This window comes from Peromyscus maniculatus, chromosome X (genome assembly GCF_049852395.1).
Source record: "Peromyscus maniculatus bairdii isolate BWxNUB_F1_BW_parent chromosome X, HU_Pman_BW_mat_3.1, whole genome shotgun sequence".
Lineage (NCBI taxonomy): Eukaryota > Metazoa > Chordata > Mammalia > Rodentia > Cricetidae > Peromyscus > Peromyscus maniculatus.
This window is the reverse complement of record NC_134875.1, coordinates 79800892-79821238: the sequence shown is the minus strand read 5'-3', so window position 1 is coordinate 79821238 and position 20347 is coordinate 79800892. Positions and strand designations below refer to the sequence as shown.

Below are 20347 nucleotides of genomic sequence, written 5' to 3'. Positions count from 1 at the left end.
TTTAACTTGCATTAATGAAAGACATATTTTTTTAGCCTCAAATATACTATAAAAAATAATGTTCTAAGAGATAATGATTCTTTTTTTTTTTTTTTTTTGGTTTTTCGAGACAGGGTTTCTCTGTGTAGCTTTGTGCCTTTCCTGGGACTCACTTGGTAGCCCAGGCTGGCCTCGAACTCCCAGAGATCCGCCTGGCTCTGCCTCCCGAGTGCTGGGATTAAAGGCGTGCGCCACCACCGCCCGGCTAAGATAATGATTCTTTTTTTTTTTTTTTTTTTTTTTTGTTTTTCGAGACAGGGTTTCTCTGTGTAGCTTTGCGCCTTTTCCTGGAACTCACTTGGTAGCCCAGGCTGGCCTCGAACTCACAGAGATCCGCCTGCCTCTGCCTCCCGAGTGCTGGGATTAAAGGCGTGCGCCACCACCGCCCGGCGAAGATAATGATTCTTAAATATGTACATACGGCCGGGCGGTGGTGGCGCACGCCTTTAATCCCAGCACTCGGGAGGCAGAGGCAGGCGGATCTCTGTGAGTTCAAGGCCAGCCTGGACTACCAAGTGAGTTCCAGGAAAGGCGCAAAGCTACACAGAGAAACCCTGTCTCGAAAAACCAAAAAAAAAAAAAAAAAAAAAAAAAAAAAAAATATGTACATACATCTATTTCTGCCCAAGATGGCTAGAATATTTTTCATTTTGTCTATTACCTAGATAGTTATAACAATCATTTCAGGAGAGAAATCAGAGTGCTTTCTGGTATCAAGTACTCACTTGATGCATTAGACGTCACAAAATATGAAGCTTCATATTAGATTAACATGCAAATCTTTTGTGTTTAACATTGTCAATCAGAGATTTAATACAAGTCGGATCAAAACCTCCCTAGGAATGTCCTTGGACACACAGCACCTACTTACTGTTGTCTCCTTCCCACTCCCTTTACACCTGGAGGGACCTGACTCACCCTAATCAGAATTCAGCTTTGGGAGAAATGAAACTCAAACAAGCCCTTGATACCAGGCAGACATTGTGGCAGATGCTGCCTCTGTAGGGAGGGATTTCAACAGAGCAGTCACCAGCACATCCCCAGGGTTGGCTGGGTTGAAGAGGAAGAGAACAAAATGCTAAGAGACTGGACAACAATATTCAGATCTTTTGCCTTAAATCTCTTAGATTAATGGGAGGCACAAGATTCTTTCTCCATTTCTCATGACCTTTAACCTCTCCTTCCCTATTTTTACCTTTCATAACAAGCCAGGGTTGGTCCAGGTGTTTCACTAGGAGTCAGAGCACAGTGCTGAAGTCAACGCACCCATGGAAGCTTGCATGTATAACTGTAGGTGCACAGTGGACCCTGACTCCGAACCTACCCTGAACATTTCTCTTAGATCAGGTCTAAATTGTGCCAAACTCCTTTGCAGAAAAAGACAACCCACCCCAGGCAACATGACACAAGAGCTGACAGAGGACAGACCCCCCCCGCTGTGAAAACAGAACAGTCTAGCTCTCTATTGAAAATAATGAAATCTACCACAAAGGACACTACTAGGTTTCTGAGTTCTACAACTCCCCAGAATTGTCAAAAGGACCCTTGTAGCCAATCGGCTTAAAGACACTGAAAACAACCTGCACCAGGCCACCCATGGTGCCAAAAGCAGTGTCAAAGAGCAGGGAGAGCGTGCCACCCAGGCCCACAGCAATGTCCTTGCATACAACGGGGATGGCCCCCACGGTGTACACTGGGAAAGTGGCTACGTCCACCAGGACTCGGAGAGGGATGCTCAGAGCTCGACAGACAGCCTTCACCAGACAGCAGAGGATCCGGAGAAAGGCCCTGATGACTTTGCCCACGACCTTGAGCACTTTCCAGGGAATGCCCACCAACTCTTGTCCGATGGTTACAAGGTATGAGATGGTGGCTGCGCCCAGACGGTATAGGCAACTCTCGATGCCATTTATCACCTGCTTGGCAACAAACCAAAGGAGATGGACTACATTCCTTAAGACTGCTATCACGATGTAATAAATTAACCGGAAAAGTTTGATGAATGGGGTCAAAAGGAAACCAAGGACTTTGCCCAGAAAGCTGCCGCCTCCTTCTGGTGCTTCTGGGGACAGCGGGACAGACTGCTGGCTTTGGGTGCTGGCAAAGGGGCTCATGCTCTCTTGAGACTGTAGAGACCGCTCCTCATCTTGGACTTGGTTGACCACTTCCAGAATCTTCTTCATCTTCTCGGTGTCTTGCTCTGTCTCTCCACAGTTGTCCCGGAAGAGCTGAGGCTTATGAGGAAGCAGCTTCTCAAGGTCTCTCACCAGCACATCTTCTATGACGTCACCACCCTGTGTGTGCTTGGTGAAGCCTATGGCCCAGCCTCCTCCAGGAACGTCACAGCAGGCTGCCAGCCAGACAAATTCTGGGATAGTCACTTTGCCCTTAACTCTGTGGTCTGAGGGGACAGCGCCTGTGAGGATATACAGGTCTTTGCCATCTCCACAGTGTGGAATCAAGGCTCGGTCCATGAGGTTGTTGAGATTCATATGCCATCGTTCCCAGAAAGACTGGGTCATTGGAACTGAATTTGTGAGTGGGAATGTGGGTGCCTGGAGGTCACCACTAAGGAGGATTGGATACAGCTGTCCGATTTCATAGTTAGAGTCAAGGTAGTCTGCATTCAAGGCTTGCTTGCTTCCCAGATTATTCACGGAAGTGACAGCGTCAGCCTCCTCAATTACCTCCTCAAGGTTGCTGTCAGGGTCATCAATCTGCGGCTCCAGCAGCCCGCGCTGCTCGGTGCTGAGGGGCGGAACGCGGAGAACACAGGGATGCGGTGGCCCGGGCTATACAGGGTGGCAAAGCGCTCGGTGCCCGCGAAGCGCTGACAGATCTTCACCTGCGCCTCGGTCTCCAGCCCAGCGGGCAGGGTCCCCGCGTAGAAGAAGCGGTCGCACTCGCCGAAGCCCGCTTGGTTCGGGAGCAGCACCCTGGCCTGCAGCAGCCCGGCCAGGGCCAGGAGGCCGCCCAGGGTGAGCCAGCGCGCACAGCCCATGGCGGCCTCTGCGCGCCTGGGTGCCGCAGGAGCAGGGAAGTCCCCTTAGTTAGGTTTTTATTGCTGTGAAGAGAAACCATGACCACGGCAATTTTTTAAAGATTTATTTATTATGTATATAGTGTTCTGTTTGTACACCAGAAGGCACCAGATCTCATTATAGGACCTCTGGAAGAGCAGCCAGTGCTCTTAGCCTCTGAGCCATCTCTCCAGCCCTGACAATGGCAAATTTTATAAAGTAAACATTTATTGGGGTGGCTTGCTTATAGTTTCACAGGTTCAGTCCATTATCATCATGATGGGGAGCATGGGTGTGCAGGCAGATGTGGTGCTGGAGCTATATCTTGCAGGCAACAGGAAGTTGACTGATAGTCACACTGAGGGAAGCTTGAGCAAAAGAGACCTCAAAGCCTGCCCCAACAGTGACATACTTTCTCCTACAAGACCACATCTCCTAATAGTGCCACTCCCTTTGGGGGCCATTTTCTTTCAAACCACCACATTCCACTCCCTGGCTCCCAAAGGCTTATAGCTATATCATAATGCAAAATACATTTAGTCCAAATTCAAAAGACCCCATAGTTACCAGGCAATGGTGGTGCATGCCTTTAATCCCAGCACTCGGAGGCAGAGGCACATGGATCTCTGTGAGTTTGAGGCCAGCTTGATCTACAGATGGAGTTCTAGGACAGCCAGGGCTGATACACAGAGAAACCCTGTATCAAACAACAACAACAACAACAAAAGTCTCCATAGTCTATCACAGTCTTAATAATGTTTAAAAGTCCAAAGTTCAGCCGGGGGTGGTGGCGCACGCCTTTAATCCCAGCACTCGGGAGGCAGAGGCAGGCGGATCTCTGTGAGTTCGAGGCCAGCCTGGGCTACCAAGTGAGTTCCAGGAAAAGGCGCAAAGCTACACAGAGAAACCCTGTCTCGAAAGAAACACACACACACACACACACACACACACACACACACACACACACACACAAAAAAAAAAAACCCAAAAACAAAGTTCAAAGTCTTTTCTTAAATTCATGAAATCTCTTAATTGTAATCCCCTATACAATCAAAATAAAAAAAAACCAGCTATCTCATAAGATAGCTGTTTGAAACCTGGGACTTATGCAGGGATGCTTGGCTCAATCTGGGAGGAGGGGACTGGACCTGCCTGGACTGAGTCTATCAGGTCAATCTCAATCCTCGGGGGAGGCCTTGATCTGGAGGTGGTGGGAATGGAGGGTGGGCTGGGGGGAAGGGGAGGGAGGCAGGACAGGGGAGAACAAGGGAATCTGTGGCTGTTATATAGAACTGAATAGTATTGTAAAATAAAAAAAAAAGCAGATCACATACTTCCAACATATAATGACACAGGATATACATTACCATTCCAGAAAGTGGGGAAGGGAGCATATTGAGGAATTACTGGACGAAAGCAAGATGGAAAACCAGCTGGGCAAATTCCAAACTCTGCAGCTCCATGTCTGATGTCAAAACACTCTTCAGATCTCCAACTCCTTTCAGCTTTGTTGACTGCAACACACTTCTCTGTCTTGGGCTGGTTCCACTCCCTGTTAGCAGCTTTGCTTGGCAGGTATCCCACGACTCTGGCATCTCCAACATCTTGGGGTCTCCAGGGCAATTCAGGCTTCAACTTCACAGCTTCATGCAATGACCTCTATACTAGGCCTCCATTCAGGGACACCCCCGACACATGCCTGGGCTCAGCAGATTTATTACATAACTTCTTTCTTCTATCTTTAACTCTAAAGCCAGAACCTGTCACATGGATATTAGTGGTAGCATTGTGGTTGAAGCTGCCAAGTTCTGCTGCTTACTGGTGCTGGAACATGGCCCCCTTGTTCAATTACATCTTTGCCAGATTTCTGTCTTTCACTGCCTAAGCTTGGCTGTCCTAAAACTTGCTCTGTAGACCAGGCTGGCCTCAAACTCAGAGATCCACCAGCCTCTGCTTTCCCAGTGCTGAGATTAAAGGTATGCTCCACCACACCTGGCTCTAAGCTTTTCAGTTAAAATTGGAAAATTAGCCAGGTGGGATCTTGCTCAGAGGTCATCACTCCCTTTATCCCATTTCTTAATCCATTTATCTCCATGAACATAAGACTTAGTTCCATTCCAATTTCTGGTGTGCCCTTTTTCTTCTCAAATATTTTTCTTTGCTCAGCTTGCTCCTTTTCATTATGTATCTTCATTAGTGTTACCACTAATATCCACATGACAGAGCCTATACTACGCTATTTTGAGATTTCTTTTGCCAATGGAATTAATCTAAAACTCTTCACTTTAGCCTCAGGCAGACTCTTTGGACAAGGGCCAAAAGCAGCCACTTTCTTCACCAAAATATCACAAGAACGAATTCTAGGCAACATACTGAAATTCTCCTCTGAAACCTCTTGATCCAGCCCTAGACAGTTCATCAAATCACACTCAACACCACTGTCTTCCATATTCCTACTAGTATGGCCCATTAAGCAGTGCTTAAAGCATCCCACTGCGTTCTTAACCCAAAGTACATATTCCTCCAAACAATATCATGGTCAGGTCTATCACAGCAATACCCCAGTTCCTGGTACCAACTTTTGTCTTAGTTTGGGTTTTTATTGCTGTGAAGAGACACCATGATCACACAGCTTTTATAAAGAAAACATTTAATCGAGGTGGCTTGCTTACAGTTTCAGAGGTTCAGTCCATTATCATCATGATGGGGAGCATGGCAGCATGCAGGCAGATGTGGTGCTGAAGCTGAGAGTGCTACATCTTGCAGGCAACAGGAAGTCAACTGTCTGTCACACAGAGGGAAGCTTGAGCAAAAGAGACCTCAAAGCCTGCCCCCACAGTGACACACTTCCTCCAACAAGGCCACACCTCCTAATAGTGCCATTTGAGTGCCATTTTCTTTCAAACCAATACAGCATACTTACCTGGCAGGGGAAATACCATGATCAAGAAGGTGGTTTTCTGGGCGGTGGTGGCACACGCCTGTAATCCCAGCACTCGGGAGGCAGAGGCAGGTGGATCTCTGTGAGTTCAAGGGCAGCATGGTCTACAGAGTGAGATCCAGGACAGGCACCAAAACTACTCAGAGAAACCGTGTTTCAGAAAAAAAAAAGAAGAAGAAGAAGAAGGTGGTTTTCCCAGGTTGAGGCCTATCCCTTGCACTCTGGATGTGCTGACCTCTGTGATTTCCACAAATTCAGGAAACTCATCTGCATAATTTGTGGTAGTGGGGGGCTGTGTTCTTGGTTTCTCCTATTTTAAAAGAAAAAAAAATAATGGAAAAAGATGTACTCCCAGAACTTGAGAGGTGGAGGCAGGAGAATCAGGAGTTCCAGGTCATCTCCAATTACATAACTGGTTGGAAGCTGTTGTCGGATCCTAATGGCTCCCTTGGGGGAGGGCGTGAGAAGGCATGCCTTCAACAGCACACACACCGGGAGTCAGGTGAAGGCAAATAATGAACTCATTTATTCAATAACAGGGAAGGCCTTATATACCCTCCTCCCAGCACCCAGTCTGCATGGTCATCCCTCGTTGGCTGGGAATGATCAGGAACTCTGACAGCAACTAGGAACTCTGACAGCACCTGTTGCTAGGCCCTCAGGCAGACTCCAGGTTGGCTCATAAGGAAGTACATTATGTGCACGCATTGGCAACTGGTCTGAGCCAATTTCCTTGACCCTATTTGCCTGTCCTACTACAGGAAGCCAGCCTGGGCTATAAGAGATCTTGTCTCAAACAACAACAAAACAAAAGGAGGAATGGTCAGGTCTGTGAGAACTACGTCCTAGTAGTGGAAAAATGGGAAGGGAAGAAGATGAACTCTAACCTGGGGAAAAGGAATAAGATCTTTCTGGAGCCCTAGAACTGGCCCAAGAAATTTGACACAATCCTACTTCTATGCAAATCATGTTATCTCTTCTTTCTCTTTCCCTAAGGTATTCCCTATCACAATTCCACCTAGACTGATAGATCTTTGGAATTCCATGGATATCCAAGTTAGTTCTAAAGGAACTGCCATGACAAATATAAAATGTTCTGAGTTACTTGGAACTTCGGAACTGATAAATTAGTTCTAAACTAATAAATTCAGAACAAAACCAATATAGTTTTATATACAACTGCTAAAAAAACTGATAACTCAGGAAGTGATTAATAAAACAATATAACTTGTAGATGGGGGATACCTCAGGAGATGAGGCTGTATTTAGCATGTGTGACTTTGGGTTCAATCCCTAGCACCAACACAAACAAAAAAAATATATTTTGGACAACTTTTCAAATAAGGAAAATAAGTGGTAACAGCATTTGTACTGGTTGTTTGTTTAGTTTTGGTTTTCCTTTATTTATTTTTGTCAGCATAATACAAGCTAGAATCATCTATGGAGAGGAACCTTAATTGAGAAAGTACTTCCATTGTGTTAGCTTGGAGGTGAGTTGGTGGGGCATTTTCTTTCTCTCTTTTTTTCCCTTTCTCCTTTGTCAAAAAGTAAACTTTATTGGGCTGGAGAGATGGTTTAGCAATTAAGAGTACTGGCTGCTCTTCCAGAGGACCTGGGTTCAATTCCCAGCAACCACATGGCAGCTCACATTTGCCTAGAACTCCAGTTTCAGGGGATTCAATACCTTCGAACAGACATACATGCACACAAAAACACAAAATGAAATAAGAAATAGATAAATTAGAGCTGGGCAGTGGTGGTGCACGCCTTTAATCCCAGCACTTGGGAGGCAGAGCCAGGCAGATCTCTGTGAGTTCAAGGCCAGCCTGGTCTACAGAGTGAGTTCCAGGAAAGGCACAAAGCTACACAGAGAAACCCTGCCTCAAAAAACCAAAAAAACAGATAAATTATTAAAAACTTTATTACAACAACTTGCAACTACACTTGATCTTAGGCAAAAGGCTGAAAAGTGATAACAACTTGCAAATAAATAAAAACATCACACATTTAAATTAAACAGACTCAAAGGCTAGACAACTCACTATAGTTAGAATAGACATTCAGAATAAAAGCTGTAGCACTCCACATGAAATTTTACACTTTTATCAGCTTCATTATTGAATTATTTTATGCACTTGCCCACCACCAAAACCAGAAAAGTCCATAACAGCCAGGCGGTGGTGGTGCATGCCTTTAACCTCAGCACTCGGGAGGCAGAGCCAGGCAGATCGCTGTGAGTTCAAGGCCAGCCTGGGTTACAGAGCGAGATCCAGGACAGGCACCAAAACTACACAGAGAAACCCTTTCTCAAAAAAAAGTCCATTGAAGAACCAAAGCACCCCCATTTCAAGCAAGCCCCTCACCCCAGCTTGAAACAGGCCTGAGTTTGAAAATTCTTACAGCTGCTGACATAGGTCCCAGACAAAGGCAGGATGTTTGAAGAGCCATCTGGTAGCAACTAATTAACCATAGAATGCCCCAATGCCAGGGATGGTCATAAGTACAAAGTCAGGATGTTTGAAGGACTATCTGGTAGCAATTGATTAACCACAGAATGCCCCAATGCCGGAGATAGTCTATAAAGTTCAACAAACAACCAGTCAAAACTACAAAGTAAGATAACACAGAAATTCTGGAAAGCCCCTAAAATTTGAGCCAATCAGAATTGTACCCGTACTAGCACCCCTAACTGATGTAGTCTTGTGTTTTTTCCTTTAAAAACTGAGCTTGCAGAGGGGCGGGCACCTCCTCCAGCCTCTACTATATTGGATGGCTTGTCGATGTCCCTGCCGAATGGCTTAAACTGCTTCAATAAACCTTGCTTTTGCATTTTGGTGAGTTCGTGTCTCTGGTGGTCTCTTCGGGGGTCTCACACCCAGGGCACAACATTTGGCGGCTCGTCTAGGATTTGGGGGGAGCCCAGAGACCCCGCAACCCGAAGGTTTACAACGGCTGATCGGGTGAGTCTGTCTGTCTGTCTGTCTGTCTGTCTTGTCTTTTCTGTTTGTTGTTTCTGTTTTCTGATTGCTGCCAGCAGCTGTCTGAGCTGTATCTGAGAGGTTCCACTTTGGCGGATGTGCTGTAAAAGCAAACCCAGAGGAGTCGGGAGACGTCCCCTCTCCTTGTCTGGGCAGGGGTCTCAAGTCTGAGGCCACTTTGCCAGGGACCCACGAGGGGCCTGTCTGTGTATCTGAAAACTCTGGGGATCGGGAGACTCTGTAGAATTGTCCCTGTCTCATCTGTACCATCTTTGGCATAATTGAGGCTCCCTCTCTGGATGCCCGGTCTGCCTGGACCATCTGTCCTCGGAATTCTGTAAGGGCCCTTGTTCTTCCTTTTTGTCTGACTGTCTTGTTCGTCAATGTAATTTGTTGTTTCTGCTCATCATTCGTTTGCTAACACACTGCAGACCGTGACCCAAGGGGGTTTTGTCTGCAGGCACCAGGAGAGCTGTTTTGTTGACTTGTCTTATGTTGTAAAATATTTTTGTTTGCCTTTCTGTTAGAATATCCTATCTGCCGGGCGGTGGTGGTGCACGCCTTTAATCCCAGCACTCGGGAGGCAGAGGCAGGCGGATCTCTGTGAGTTCGAGGCCAGCCTGGGCTACCAAGTGAGTCCCAGGAAAGGCGCAAAGCTACACAGAGAAACCCTGTCTCGAAAAATAAAAAAAAAATTTTTATCTATATGAATGTGTAAGTGTGTAAGAACTGTGGCCACATATATGTATGTTTTATGCCTGAGCTTGTGTGTGCATTGGGACTCATGGGCCGGATGGCCAACAAAAGAGACAGAGGTCCCTTTGGTTGAACTGGGACAGACTTAACAGAATTCCCCCATTGCTTTCTTGCTCTCTGACCAGTGTTCGGGCAGCTGGCAGGAACTCGCAGCAATGGGTCTGGCAGGCAGCAGCTGCCAAGCTCAGGACACCACTGAGTGGGTGCTAGGACGGCTGTGAGCACCTTGGGGCCCGGACATGGCCAGCAGGTTCTGGCTGGGCTCCCTTGTGGAGAGCCGTGGGCAGAGCTGGCAGGAGCCAGCATGGGACTCAAGGAGCTCAGAGTGTGCCTGAACCGGGCAGGGCTAATGGAGAACTAATTGTCACTCCAGGGTCACAGCTAAGGAGTGGCCTACAGGTCTGTGGGTCCAGCCGGGGACAGGGAGTCCCTTCCAACCCACCACTCTGGTGAACTTGAAAATCTGAGGTTAACAGTGATCTTCTTTCCCCATGGTGTGCGCCTTCCCTGTCCTCTTCCTCTCCCATGCTGTTGGGTGGGGCTCCCAAGACCTGCCCTGGGGCTAAAACCTGATCAAGGTCTGGCTCCCAGAATGAAATGAAATGTCACTGCCTATGATTGATAAGCTACTGTGGCTATGTTATAAGGCTAACCAACAGTTTCTTGTCTGTGGTACAGGGCTGATACAAATTTAGAGTTATTCTTGTTATGGTATATACATGTATTTCTGTTATTTAAAATATTGTAGCTTTACAATACATTCTAGATTACCAAGGGAAATCATAAGAAAGACTTTGGTAAGAGTTTCTATGTTTTAAAAAAAAAGACAAAATTTGTCTGGAGTAAATGTCTGAGGGATCAAAGGAATGGCTTGAGGTTACATGAAAAGTTGTGGAAAGTCAGAGGGGATGTGAACTATGTTTGTTATGGTTCCTTATACCTGCAAATACTGATTTTAAAAGTTAATTCTGGTTGGTTTTCATTTTAAAAGTGGCTAATGATTCTGTAAACTGTTTATGTATGTATATATGTGGACAGGTACGTAACTTGGATTTAACTATATATGTAAATATAAGCAAACTTTAACTGTACGTATGTGTGTGTAACTTGGATCCAACTGTAAGTATGTGTGCAAGTAATTATTGTTTAAAAAAGCATGCTTTAAATAGCAACCACGTGGCTTTCTCCATCTTGGCTGGTGACCTCATGGGCAGCCATGTGGCTAACAACCATCTTTTACTAAGGTTATAAAGATCCATTCAAGTTAACAAAAGCTAACTTAAGAGATTTACACCTAAGTACTTATGTCTTTACCAAGTGTTCAACACCAAGCTTTTAAAAAATTTAAATAGATGACAACATGTTTAATAAATAAGATATTTGATAAATATTAAAGCTAAATGTCAATGCTTTTATACACAGGAATATACCTTGCTCTGGCAGCTAAACTTTGTAATTTAAGATTTACCCATGTAATAAAATGATAATGTTTTTTTTTTTTTTTTTGGTTTTTCGAGACAGGGTTTCTCTGTGTAGCTTTGCGCCTTTCCTGGAACTCACTTGGTAGCTCAGGCTGGCCTCGAACTCACAGATATCCGCCTGGCTCTGCCTCCTGAGTGCTGGGATTAAAGGCATGCGCCACAACCGCCCGGCGATAATGGTTTTAAAGACATAAAAGGATCATAGGAAACAGCTGAGGTTTGCAAACATATGGCAAGACTAGAGTTCCAAAGAGAGTCTAGTTACAATGATGGACCTTAGCAGTTTTGGAAGTGCCAGGTGATGATTACCAGAAGCACCAGCCATAATAAAATGGAGCTGGCAGGCTATGTATGTGCTGGCAAGGGTAGGGTCAAAGAAATCATCCAAGCCTCTAAGTAAAAACACCAAAGGAATTACAAATGAATCCCAGATATTAAACTTTGGGATTGTTTGCACTTTGGAGCTTGGTTTTACTTTATGCAGATTTTGGTGATGCCATGTTTTCTACCCCTTAAAGTAAAAGATGGTATTTTTATTTTTCATATTGCAGAAAGACATTTGAGAGATCTTAATCTTTTTTAAAAAAGATTTATTTATTTATTATGTATACAGTGTGTTCTATTGGCATGTAACTCTGCAGGCCAGTAGAGGGCACCAGATCTCATTACAGATGGTTGTGAGCCACCATGTGGTTGCTGGGAATTGAACTCAGGACCTTTGGAAGAGCAAGCAGTGCTCTTAACCTCTGAGCCATCTCTCCAGCCCCGAGAGATCTTAATCTTTTTTTTTTTTTTTTTTTTTTTTTTTTTTTGGTTTTTCGAGACAGGGTTTCTCTGTGTAGCTTTGCGCCTTTCCTGGAGCTCACTTGGTAGCCCAGGCTGGCCTCGAACTCACAGAGATCCGCCTGGCTCTGCCTCCCGAGTGCTGGGATTAAAGGCGTGCGCCACCACCGCCCGGCCAGATCTTAATCTTTTTAAGAACAGTTTTTATAATATTTAAGTTTATAAGGCTATGAGACATTTTTAGCTCATAAAATGCTCTATATTGTTAATGTTTGGACTTAGAATAAAAGGCTAAAAATTAGGGTCACAGCCATAAGCTCCAAATGCTAACCAGAAACTTGGATGTTCATTTCTTGTGATGCAGCAAGACAATGACCTAAGCAGTCAGACAAAGGGCTTGAAATAGCTTCTGACTCCATGTGAGCACCTTGGGGCCCGGACATGGCCAGCAGGTTCTGGCTGGGCTCCCTTGTGGAGAGCCGTGGGCAGAGCTGGCAGGAGCCAGCATGGGACTCAAGGAGCTCAGAGTGTGCCTGAACCGGGCAGGGCTAATGGAGAACTAATTGTCACTCCAGGGTCACAGCTAAGGAGTGGCCTACAGGTCTGTGGGTCCAGCCGGGGACAGGGAGTCCCTTCCAACCCACCACTCTGGTGAACTTGAAAATCTGAGGTTAACAGTGATCTTCTTTCCCCATGGTGTGCGCCTTCCCTGTCCTCTTCCTCTCCCATGCTGTTGGGTGGGGCTCCCAAGACCTGCCCTGGGGCTAAAACCTGATCAAGGTCTGGCTCCCAGAATGAAATGAAATGTCACTGCCTATGATTGATAAGCTACTGTGGCTATGTTATAAGGCTAACCAACAGTTTCTTGTCTGTGGTACAGGGCTGATACAAATTTAGAGTTATTCTTGTTATGGTATATACATGTATTTCTGTTATTTAAAATATTGTAGCTTTACAATACATTCTAGATTACCAAGGGAAATCATAAGAAAGACTTTGGTAAGAGTTTCTATGTTTTAAAAAAAAAGACAAAATTTGTCTGGAGTAAATGTCTGAGGGATCAAAGGAATGGCTTGAGGTTACATGAAAAGTTGTGGAAAGTCAGAGGGGATGTGAACTATGTTTGTTATGGTTCCTTATACCTGCAAATACTGATTTTAAAAGTTAATTCTGGTTGGTTTTCATTTTAAAAGTGGCTAATGATTCTGTAAACTGTTTATGTATGTATATATGTGGACAGGTACGTAACTTGGATTTAACTATATATGTAAATATAAGCAAACTTTAACTGTACGTATGTGTGTGTAACTTGGATCCAACTGTAAGTATGTGTGCAAGTAATTATTGTTTAAAAAAGCATGCTTTAAATAGCAACCACGTGGCTTTCTCCATCTTGGCTGGTGACCTCATGGGCAGCCATGTGGCTAACAACCATCTTTTACTAAGGTTATAAAGATCCATTCAAGTTAACAAAAGCTAACTTAAGAGATTTACACCTAAGTACTTATGTCTTTACCAAGTGTTCAACACCAAGCTTTTAAAAAATTTAAATAGATGACAACATGTTTAATAAATAAGATATTTGATAAATATTAAAGCTAAATGTCAATGCTTTTATACACAGGAATATACCTTGCTCTGGCAGCTAAACTTTGTAATTTAAGATTTACCCATGTAATAAAATGATAATGTTTTTTTTTTTTTTTTTGGTTTTTCGAGACAGGGTTTCTCTGTGTAGCTTTGCGCCTTTCCTGGAACTCACTTGGTAGCTCAGGCTGGCCTCGAACTCACAGATATCCGCCTGGCTCTGCCTCCTGAGTGCTGGGATTAAAGGCATGCGCCACAACCGCCCGGCGATAATGGTTTTAAAGACATAAAAGGATCATAGGAAACAGCTGAGGTTTGCAAACATATGGCAAGACTAGAGTTCCAAAGAGAGTCTAGTTACAATGATGGACCTTAGCAGTTTTGGAAGTGCCAGGTGATGATTACCAGAAGCACCAGCCATAATAAAATGGAGCTGGCAGGCTATGTATGTGCTGGCAAGGGTAGGGTCAAAGAAATCATCCAAGCCTCTAAGTAAAAACACCAAAGGAATTACAAATGAATCCCAGATATTAAACTTTGGGATTGTTTGCACTTTGGAGCTTGGTTTTACTTTATGCAGATTTTGGTGATGCCATGTTTTCTACCCCTTAAAGTAAAAGATGGTATTTTTATTTTTCATATTGCAGAAAGACATTTGAGAGATCTTAATCTTTTTTAAAAAAGATTTATTTATTTATTATGTATACAGTGTGTTCTATTGGCATGTAACTCTGCAGGCCAGTAGAGGGCACCAGATCTCATTACAGATGGTTGTGAGCCACCATGTGGTTGCTGGGAATTGAACTCAGGACCTTTGGAAGAGCAAGCAGTGCTCTTAACCTCTGAGCCATCTCTCCAGCCCCGAGAGATCTTAATCTTTTTTTTTTTTTTTTTTTTTTTTTTTGGTTTTTCGAGACAGGGTTTCTCTGTGTAGCTTTGCGCCTTTCCTGGAGCTCACTTGGTAGCCCAGGCTGGCCTCGAACTCACAGAGATCCGCCTGGCTCTGCCTCCCGAGTGCTGGGATTAAAGGCGTGCGCCACCACCGCCCGGCCAGATCTTAATCTTTTTAAGAACAGTTTTTATAATATTTAAGTTTATAAGGCTATGAGACATTTTTAGCTCATAAAATGCTCTATATTGTTAATGTTTGGACTTAGAATAAAAGGCTAAAAATTAGGGTCACAGCCATAAGCTCCAAATGCTAACCAGAAACTTGGATGTTCATTTCTTGTGATGCAGCAAGACAATGACCTAAGCAGTCAGACAAAGGGCTTGAAATAGCTTCTGACTCCATGAGTTTTCACCATTTGGGAATGGAAAAAATCTTTTTACAGGGGTGGCCTAGGACTACCTGTATGTCAGATGTTTGCATTGAGATTCAACAATGACAAAAAACTGCAGTTATAAAATAGCATTAAAAAAAGTTAAAAACCAGTGACTTGGAGAATGTTTCTCCTTGCCCAAGCTACAAAGAATCTTATCTAGCCTCCTTGTATTTGCTACGTTTGTTAGGCTTAAGCTATTTGGATAAACTGATTCATATATATATTTTATATTGATGATTTATTTTGGTTTCTTTACTGAACCTATATTTGGTGCTAAAAGAGCTTCATTTTAAAATCATTGTTTTTGAGGCTACTTATTGTAGACTGTTAGGGAACATAAGTAAATGTAAATAGTCAGTCATAAATAATCAAGTTTTTTAATTTAATTTAATTTTATTTTATAATATAATTTAATTCTACATATCAGCCACAGATTCCCTTGTTCTCCCCCTCCCACTCCCCTCCCATTCCCCCCAGCCCACCCAATAATCAAGTTTTTTAATTATAGTCAGATAAATAAGTACTGATGTAATATTACAGGGATAACTTTACTCAGTCCCTTGCATGTGTTTTCAGGGTTGAGCTTAAAACAAGTAACTAGAAACAAAGTTTGTCTATTCGGATATACCTGAGCAGCCCTCATACTTCAGAGATCTGTAGAATATGGCATTTAAATGTTGATCTAAAAGGTTATTATATCAGACAGACTTCCAGATCCTAGCAATGACCCAAGGTCTCCAAAGATTACGTACAAGGCACCACAATGTCTCTGCCTGAATTATGGCAACGCTGACCACAGAGCAAGATGCCCCAATGCAATGCCTGCTACCAGAACCCATCCCAGACTATGGACAAGCAGCAGGACACTGGAATTGATTGCACCCTTTTGCCTGGACAAATCAAGATCAGTCCTCCATGTCCCTATTTCACAGGAAAGATACTCTACCTTATGGGCCTGATGGCGGAAGAAGATTGATGCTGTTCTGACTGATACCTCCAACGATATGGAAACCTGGGTATGGACTGGTCCTTATCATTTATAGAGTTGAAAGCTACTTGGTCTGCACTCAGATATAGTTTATCCTTCTCAAATCTCTGGTAGTACTGACAGCTACATTAGCTATAACTTTGTCAGCTTGGCAGCATCAGACAACCAGATCCTTCTGCAAGGCTATAGCCAGCTTGTTAGTTCATTTTTTAAAAATGTTCTAAGATATAAAAGTTTAAATAAGTCATAAAGGTTCAGATATCAGTCTAAAAAAGGTCTGAGGATAAAAAAGCTTCTAAGCTTTAAGGATCTCAAAAAATAATTTAAGATAAATGTTTCAGATTGCTTTCCTGTTTTATGAAATAACAGTTTAGAGCTTAACATTTAATAGAGTTCTGATGAGCTGATAAAGCAATGACTACTTACTGTTCAGCCACAAGCTCAACATTTTAGATTTATTTTAGATATCATCTAAATATATCTAAATATAAACCTGGTAGTGCTTCTCATCAGGTCAAAAATCTCTATCCAACTTATACCTGGCTCTCTGGATAGAAAAAAAAAATACAAGCTTTTAACCCAAATCTCTATTTCTTGTTCAGACTCAAAGGTATGAGTCTACTTCGCTGCTTTACAGATATCCATTACCTGCTTTTCTACAATATGAATTTCAGTACAGATTGGTAATACTAATGTATCTAAAGTTTTTATGTCATTTGTAAGTAGGCCTCAGAGGATTAAAAGAGTCATAAAATCTAGATCTACTTCACAGAGGTGGGAAGGACCCCAGATAAGTATTCCTAAGGATGGTATTTTTCTTCTCTCCTGGTCTTGGGACTCCTGCTTTTCCCCATTACTAAGGGTATGGACCTAAGGGTACCAAATAAGTTCATACATTTTAACTTCTTTTCCTAGTTTAAGTTTGTCTCAACAGATTTCCACTTGGCTGGCAGTCACCTCTAAGCTTCAGTTGCTGACTACACTGCTTCAGACTGTGAGCTCCAGACTTGCTAAAAGCTGACATGGACCAGCCCAGCCAACATGATTCTTTCTTGTCTCTACGGGGTCAGACAGCCACATGCTTCTGACAAATGCCCCATTGCCCAGTCTTTGACTAGCCTTTCAGCATTTTGGGGGCCCTGACAATGGCACCCCAATGCCAGCTCGAAGCAGTTACAGAGAATATGTTGTCCCATGTTCCCTCTTCAGATAAGGCTGAAATGCTGGGTCAAAAGAAAACTCTGTGACATAGAGATAAAATGGCTATTATTAACTACTTTAATTTCCACCCTAATAGGCCAATAAATAGTCTTGCTTCTGGTACTAACCCTCAGGCCCTGTATCTTTTATTTGTATTCATTGTAATCATTCATTTGAGAAACAAAATGAAACCATATTGTAATTTTTGTTTTGCCTGAAAGATTTTGCTGGGTAAAAAGCTGTAAGGGAAAGAATAGAGATAGAAGTAAACAGAATTAAAATGGGCTACAAAGGAAAACATAAAGAATGAGAGTTAAAATGAGTTGAAAGGAAAACATCAGGAATGAGAGAATTAGAAGGAACTAGAAGGGAAACATCAATAATGAGAGAAGGTAATCATCAGGTGAATAAAGAATAGAGAATGCAAAAGAATAAAGAAAAGATCTGAAAGAAACTATCAACAGAGAGTGTGAGTGTCTTTTTCCTTGACCCTCTCAGATAGAAAAGTCTTAGTTCATGACAACTCCGTGGTTTCCTTTTGAGCCCTGCACTGCTGGAAGTTGGTCTCCTGGCAGTGATGGTACTCACATGCACATTTGTTTACACATGGACATGTAATATTGCCTCGATTCTACCTATGAGAGAGAACACGTGGTTTTTTTCATATTGAGATTGTGTGACCTTGTTTAACATTATAGATTCAAAATCCATCCATTTTCCTGCAAATTTTCAACTTCATTTTTCTTTACAGCTAAGTATTATACACACACACACACACACACACACACACGCACGCACGCACGCACGCACACACACACACACACATCCATTCATCTATTGATGGACAACTAGATTGATTTCAATTATTTGCTGTAATGAATAAAGCAGCAACAAACACGGGGGTACAAATGTTTCTATGGTAGAGTACAGAGTTCTCTGGGTATATGCTCAGAAGCAAAATAGCTCCGTCATATCGTAGTTCTATTTTCATTTATTTACTTAACTTTTTTTGAGACAGGGTTTCACTGTGTAGCCTTGGCTCTCCTGGAACTCACTCTGTAGACCAGGCTGGCCTCAAACTCATGGATATCTGCCTGCCTCTGCCTCTTGAGTTCTGGGATTAAAATTGTGTGCTATCACTGCCTGGCTTAGTAGTTCTGTTTTTTATTTATTTTTGACACAGTGTCAAACTGTGTACTCTCGCTGAGCTGGAAATTGATTTGTAGATCAGGCTGGCCTTAAATTCAGAGATCCATTTGCCTCTGCCTCCTGAATGCTGGGATTGAATGCGCGTACCACCACGCTAGGGTATTTTTTAATTTTTTAAAAAGATTTATTATGTATAATGTTCTGCCTGCATACCAGAAGAAGGCACCAGATCTCATTACAGATGGTTGTGAGCCACCATGTGGTGCTGGGAATTGAACTCAGGAACCTCTGCAAGATCAGCCTGTGCCATCTCTCCAGCCCTCTTGAAACTGATTTCCATATTGGCTGTATTAATTAGCACCCACCAACAGTGAATAAGGTTCTCCACATCTTCTCCAACATTTATTGTTAGATTTATTGATGACAGTCATTTTGACTAGGGTGAGGTACTTTATCAAAGTAGTTTTAATTTGCATTTCACTGATGGCTAGAAATATTGAATTGAATACATTTTTTTGTGATATATATTTTTTATTTTACAATACCATTCAGTTCTACATATCAGCCATGGGTTCCCCTATTCTCCCCCCTCCCACGCCCTCCCCTTACCCCCAGCCCACCCTCCATTCCCACCTCCTCCAGGACAAGTCCTCCCCTGAGGACTGTGATCAACTTGGTAGACTACATTTTTTAAATTATTTTTATTTTATGTACATTGGTATTTTGCCTGCTTGTATGTCTGTGTGAGGGAGTTGGATCCCCCGGAATTGGAGTTAGAGACAAATGTGAACTGCCATGTAGGTGTTGGGAATTGAACCTGGGTCCTCTGGAAGAGCAGCCAGTGCTCTTAACCACTGAGCTCTCTCTCTAAACCCAAATGCTTTTCTTTATGAGTTGTCTCTCTAGCCCTGAATTGAACACCTTTAAAAATAGTTATTGGCCATTTGTGCTTTTTTTTTTTTTTTTTTTAAAAAAAAAACTGTCTATTCAGTTATTTGCCCACTTATTGATTGGCAATTTCATTTCCTTGGTATTTAATTTCTCCCAAATATCTTACCATTTCTAAGATTAGTTTTTGTCTTGGCCACAGAAGGACCCTGGATCCTGTGGAAATGGAGTTACAGATGGCTGGGAGCAAACTATGCAGCAGAGGCTAACCTTGAACTCCTCACTCTCCAGCTTCTCTCAGCCTTCCAAGTGCTAGGATTACAGGGGTTATGCTAATGTACACTGGCATTTTACCTCTTCAGTTTCATGAAGCAAAAAGAGAACGCCAGGTTTAAGGGACACTTCTGCACAACGTCCAGAAGCATCTCTAGGTTATTACTTCTCTGGCTTCCTTTTCTGGCAAAAGTCTGTCTCCTCACCTACATTCTACTTTTACAGACAAAAGAGTGTCAATCAAAACTCCCTCCTTTAGGGCATCTGCATGATCCAGGCTCTCTAGAGAAATGCCTTTTTCATTAGGCCTTCTTCCAGAAATCTGGATGTCAGGGAAGCAATCAAGGTGGACTATGGTCTCCAGAGAGCAATTTGCATCTGCAAGTGAAATATAATCCATAGGGTATATTCAGCAAAATGGGAAATCTCTAAGCATTTCCTTGGCATAACCTTCAGTAAATTGCTTCATTTTTCTAGGGCAGGTTTTCTTCTGCAGAGCAAATGAAGGCACTAATTTAAGCATACCTAATGTCTTTCTGGCTTTGGCTTTCAATACTATCTTAAATTAGTACCTTCTCTTTTGACACAGTACTTCACTATGTAGCCCTGGCTCTCCTGGAACTCACTCTGTAGACCAGGATGGCCTTAAACTCAGATATCCACCTGCCTCTGTCTCTTGAGTCCTTGGATTAAAGGTATGTGCTACCATGACTACAAAAATGTGCACTTTTATGAGATGTTGTGAATTTATCCTCTGCCCCAATCTCCCAACGCTTTGATTACAGGCCTGTGCCTCTGTGCTGAGTTCTAGGAGATGTATATCTCTTTTTTTTAGGCAGGGGTTGAGACTTGGTTAGCCTGAACTCTTATGTAGACCAACTCACAGAGATCTGCCTGCCTCCATCTCCCAGTGCTGGGATTAAAGGCATGTGTCATCAC

The 20347-nt window shown here is 43.1% G+C and overlaps 1 long non-coding RNA gene and 1 pseudogene across 2 annotated transcripts in view; one reads left to right on the top strand and one right to left on the bottom strand.

The window, feature by feature from the left end:
• Positions 1-657: 657 nt before the first annotated feature.
• LOC102902752 (endonuclease domain-containing 1 protein pseudogene) lies at positions 658-3045 on the bottom strand (annotated as a pseudogene).
• A 3282-nt stretch (positions 3046-6327) lies between these two features.
• The window catches only part of LOC121825841 (uncharacterized), a 31951-nt gene continuing 17931 nt past the window's right edge, over positions 6328-20347 (top strand). The window contains exons 1-3 of one of the 2 annotated variants that reach the window (XR_006068185.2): positions 6335-8960; positions 15843-15926; positions 16833-18757. This is a non-coding gene — a long non-coding RNA (uncharacterized LOC121825841). Of the gene's footprint in view, positions 8961-15842; positions 15927-16832; positions 18758-20347 lie in introns of those variants that run through there. The other variant, XR_013048062.1, reaches the window with a different exon arrangement.